This window comes from Heterodontus francisci, unplaced genomic scaffold (assembly GCF_036365525.1).
Source record: "Heterodontus francisci isolate sHetFra1 unplaced genomic scaffold, sHetFra1.hap1 HAP1_SCAFFOLD_290, whole genome shotgun sequence".
Taxonomy (NCBI): Eukaryota; Metazoa; Chordata; class Chondrichthyes; order Heterodontiformes; family Heterodontidae; genus Heterodontus; species Heterodontus francisci.
The window spans coordinates 563,813-569,810 of NW_027140879.1; positions in this window are offsets into that span (position 1 = coordinate 563,813).

Consider the following 5,998-nt stretch of genomic DNA (forward strand, 5'->3'; position numbering starts at 1 on the left):
ACCTGGTAACATGTCCCGTGCGTGTTAAACCATCAGGGGAACACACTCTGCTAACTTAAACTGTTCAGCTGGTAACATGTCCCGTGAATATTAAACCATCAGGGGAACACACTCTTCTCACTTATACTGTTCACCTGGTGACATGTCCTGTGTGTATTAAACAATCAGGGGAACACACTCTCCTCACTTATACTGTTCACCTGGTGACATGTCCCGTGTGTATTAAACCATCAGGGGAACACAATCTCCTCACTTATACTGTTCACCTGGTAACATGTCCTGTGTATATTAAACCATCAATGGAACACACTCTCCTCACTTCTAGTGTTCACCTGGTAACATGACCCGTGTATATTAAACCATCAGGGGAACACACTCTCCTCACATATACTGTTCACCTGGTGACATGTCCCGTGCGTATTAAACCATCAGGGGAACACAATCTCCTCACTTATACTGTTCACCTGGTAACATGCCCTGTATATATTAAACCATCAGGGGAACACACTCTCCTCACTTACACTGTTCACCTGGTAAAATGTCCTGTGTGCATTAAACCATCAGGGGAACACACTCTCCTCACTTATACTGTTCATCTGGTAACATGTCCCGTGTATATTAAAACATCAGGGGAACACACTCTCCTCACTTATACTGTTCACCTGGAAACATGTCCCGTGTATATTAAACCATCAGGGGAACACACTCTCCTCACTTATATTGTTCATCTGGTAACATGTCCCGTCAGTATTAAACCATCAGGGGAACACTCTCTCCTCACTTATACTGTTCACCTGGTGACATGTCCCGTGTGTATTAAACCATCAGGGGAACACACTCTCCTCACTTATACTGCTCACCCGGTGACATGTCCCGTGTGTATTAAACAATCAGGGGAACACACTCTCCTCACTTATACTGTTCACTTGGTAACATGTCCAGTGCTTATTAAACCAACAGGGGAACACATTCTCCTCACTTATACTGTTCACCTGGTAACATGTCCCGTGTGTATTAAACAATCAGGGGAACACACTCTCCTCACTTATACTGTTCACATGGCAACATGTCCCGTGCGTATTAAACAAACAGGGGAACACATTCTCCTCACTTATACTGTTCACCTGGTAACATGTCCCGTGTGTATTAAACAAACAGGGCAACACATTCTCCTCACTTATACTGTTCACCTGGTAAAATGCCCTGTATATATTAAACCATCAGGGGAACACACTCTCCTCACTTATACAGTTCACTTGGTGACATGTCCTGTGCGTATTAACCATCAGGTGAACACACTCGCCTCACTTATACTGTTCATCTGGTAACATGTCCCGTGTATATTAAACCATCAGGGGAACACACTCTCCTCACTTATACTGTTCACCTGGTAACATGTCCTGTGTAAATTAAACCATCAGGGGAACACACTCTCCTCACTTATACTGTTCATCTGGTAACATGTCCCGTCAGTATTAAACCATCAGGGGAACACACTCTCCTCACTTATACTGTTCACCTGGTGACATGTCCCGGTGTATTAAACCATCAGGGGAACACACTCCCCTCACTTATACTGCTCACCCGGTGACATGTCCCGTGTGTATTAAACAATCAGGGGAACACACTCTCCTCACTTATACTGCTCACCCGGTGACATGTCCCGTGTGTATTAAACAATCAGGGGAACACACTCTCCTCACTTATACTGTTCACCTGGTAACATGTCCTGTGTAAATTAAACCATCAGGGGAACACACTCTCCTCACTTATACTGTTCACCTGGTAACATGTCCTGTGTAAATTAAACCATCAGGGGAACACACTCTCCTCACTTATACTGTTCATCTGGTAACATGTCCAGTCTGTATTAAACCATCAGGGGAACACACTCTGCTAACTTAAACTGTTCACCTGGGAACATGTCCTGTGGAAATTAAACCATCAGGGGAACACACTCTCCTCTCTTATACTGTTCATCTGGTAACATGTCCCGTCAGTATTAAACCATCAGGGGAACACACTCTCCTCACTTATACTGTTCACCTGGTGACATGTCCCGTGTGTATTAAACCATCAGGGGAACACACTCCCCTCACTTATACTGCTCACCCGGTGACATGTCCCGTGTGTATTAAACAATCAGGGGAACACACTCTCCTCACTTATACTGCTCACCCGGTGACATGTCCCGTGTGTATTAAACAATCAGGGGAACACACTCTCCTCACTTATACTGTTCACCTGGTAATATGTCCTGTGTGTATTAAACAATCAGGGGAAAAGACTCGCCTCACTTATACTGTTCACCTGGTAACATGTCCCGTGCGTGTTAAACCATCAGGGGAACACACTCTGCTAACTTAAACTGTTCAGCTGGTAACATGTCCCGTGAGTATTAAACCATCAGGGGAACACACTCTCCTCACTTATACTGTTCACCTGGTGACATGTCCCGTGCGTATTAAACCATCAGGGGAACACAATCTCCTCACTTATACTGTTCACCTGGTAACATGTCCTGTGTATATTAAACCATCAATGGAACACACTCTCCTCACTTCTAGTGTTCACCTGGTAACATGACCCGTGTATATTAAACCATCAGGGGAACACACTCTCCTCACATATACTGTTCACCTGGTGACATGTCCCGTGCGTATTAAACCATCAGGGGAACACAATCTCCTCACTTATACTGTTCACCTGGTAACATGCCCTGTATATATTAAACCATCAGGGGAACACACTCTCCTCACATGTACTGTTTACCTGGTAACATGTCCCGTGTATATTAAACCATCAGGGGAACACACTCTCCTCACTTATACTGTTCATCTGGTAACATGTCCCGTGTATATTAATACATCAGGGGAACACACTCTCCTCACCTATACTGTTCACCTGGAAACATGTCCCGTGTATATTAAACCATCAGGGGAACACACTCTCCTCACTTATACTTTTCATCTGGTAACATGTCCCGTCAGTATTAAACCATCAGGGGAACACACTCTCCTCACTTATACTGTTCACCTGGTGACATGTCCCGTGTGTATTAAACCATCAGGGGAACACACTCTCCTCACTTATACTGCTCACCCGGTGACATGTCCCGTGTGTATTAAACAATCAGGGGAACACACTCTCCTCACTTATACTGCTCACCCGGTGACATGTCCCGTGTGTATTAAACAATCAGGGGAACACACTCTCCTCACTTATGCTGTTCACCTGGTAATATGTCCTGTGTGTATTAAACAATCAGGGGAACACACTCTCCTCACTTATACTGTTCACCTGGTAACATGTCCTGTGTGTATTAAACAATCAGGGGAACACACTCTCCTCACTTATACTGTTCACCTGGTAACATGTCCCGTGTATATTAAACCAGCAGGTGAACACACTCCCCTCACTTATACTGTTCTCCTGGTAACATGTCCCGTGTATATGAAACCATCAGGGGAACACACTCTCCTCACTTATACTGTTCACCTGGTAACATTTCCCGTGTGCATTAAACAATCAGGGGAACACAGTCTGCTCACTTATACTGTTCACCTGGTAACATGTCCCGTGCATATTAAACCATCTGGGGAACACACTCTCATCACTTATACTGTTCACCTGGTAACATGTCCCGTGTATATTAAACCATCAGGGGAATACACTCTCCTCACTTATACTGTTCACCTGGTAACATGTCCCGTGTATATTAAACCATCAGGGGAACACACTCTCCTCACTTATACTGTTCACCTGGTAACATGTCCCGTGCGTGTTAAACCATCAGGGGAACACACTCTCCTCACTTATACTGTTCACCTGGCAACATGTCCCGTGAGTATTAAACAATCAGGGGAACACACTCTCCTCACTTATACTGTTCACCTGGTAACATGTCCCGTGCGTGTTAAACCATCAGGGGAACACACTCTCCTCACTTATACAGTTCACCTGGTAACATGTCCCGTGTGTATTAAACAATTAGGGGAATACAATCTCCTCACTTATACTGTTCACCTGGCGACATGTCCCGTGTGTATATTAAACCATCAGGGGAGCACTCTCTCCTCACTTATACTGTTCACCTGGGAACATGTCCCGTGTATATTAAACCATCAGGGGAACATACTCTCCTCACTTATACTGTTCACCTGGTAATATGCCGTGTGTATATTAAACCATCAGGGGAACACACTCTCCTCACTTATACTGTTCACCTGGTAACATGTCCCGTGTATATTAAACCATCAGCGGAACACACTCTCCTCACATATACTGTTCACCTGGTAACATGTCCCGTGTGTATTGAACAATCAGGGGAACACACTCTCCTCACTTATACAGTTCACCTGGTAACATGTCCCGTGCGTATTAAACAATCAGGGGAACACATTCTCCTCACTTATACTGTTCACTTGGTAACATGTCCCGTGCGTATTAAACCAGCAGGGGAACACATTCTCCTCACTTATACTGTTCACCTGGTAACATGTGCCGTGTGTATTAAACAATCAGGGAAACACACTCTCCTCACTTATACTGTTCACTTGGTAACATGTCCCGTGCGTGTTAAAGAAACAGGGGAACACAATCTCCTCACTTATACTGTTCACCTGGTAACATGTCCCGTGTGTATTAAACAAACAGGGGAACACATTCTCCTCACTTATACTGTTCACCTGGTAACATGTCCCGTGTGTATTAAACAAACAGGGGAACACATTCTCCTCACTTATACTGTTCACCAGGTAACATGTCCCGTGTGTATTAAACAATCAGGGGAACACATTCTCCTCACTTATACAGTTCACCTGGTAACATGTCCCGTCCGTATTAAACAAACAGGGGAACACACTCTCCTCACTAATACTGTTCACCTGGTAACATGTCCTGTGTATATTAAAACATCAGGGGAACACACTCTCCTCACTTATTCAGTTCACCTGGTGACATGTCCCGTGTGTAGTAAACCATCAATGGAACACACTCTCCTCACTTATACTGTTCAAATGGTAACATGTCCCGTGTTTATTAAACCATCAGGAGAACACACTCTCCTCACTAATACTGTTTGCCTGTTAACATGTCCTGTGTATATTAAAGCATCAGGGTAACACACTCTCCTCACTTATACTGTTCACCTGCTAACATGTCCCGTCAGTATTAAACAATCAGGGCAACAAACTCTCCTCACTTCTACTGTTCACCTGCTAACATGTCCCGTGTGTATTAAAGAATCAGGGGAACACACTCTCCTCACATATACAGTACACCTGGTAACATGTCCTGTGTATATTGAACCATCAGGGGAACACACTCTCCTCACTTATGCTGTTCATGTGGTAACATGTCCCGTGTATACTAAACCATGAGGGGAGCACACTCTCCTCACTTATACTGTTCACCGAGTGACATGTCCTGTGTGCTTTAAACAATCAGGGGAACACTCTCTCCTCACTTATACTGTTCACCTAGTGACATGTCCCGTGTGTATTAAACAATCAGGGGAACACACTCTCCTCACTTATACGGTTCACCTGGTAACATGTCCCGTGAGTATTAAACAATCAGGGGAACACACTCTCCTCACTTATACTGTTCAACTGGTAACATGTCCCGTGTATATTAAACAATCATGGGAACACTCTCTCCTCACTTAGACTGTTCAACTGGTAACATGTCCCGTGCATATTAAACCATCAGGGGAACACACTCTCCTCACTTATACTGTTCAACTGGTAACATGTCCCGTGCATATTAAACCATCAGGGGAACACTCTCTCCTCACTTATACTGTTCACCTGGTAACATGTCCCATGTGTATTAAATTATCAGGGGAACACATTCTCCTCACTTATACTGTTCACCTGGTTACATGTCCCGTGTATATTAAACCATCAGGGGAACACACTCTCCTCACTTATACTGTTCACCTGGTAACATGTCCTGTGTGTATTAAACCATCAGGGGAACACACTCTCCTCACTTA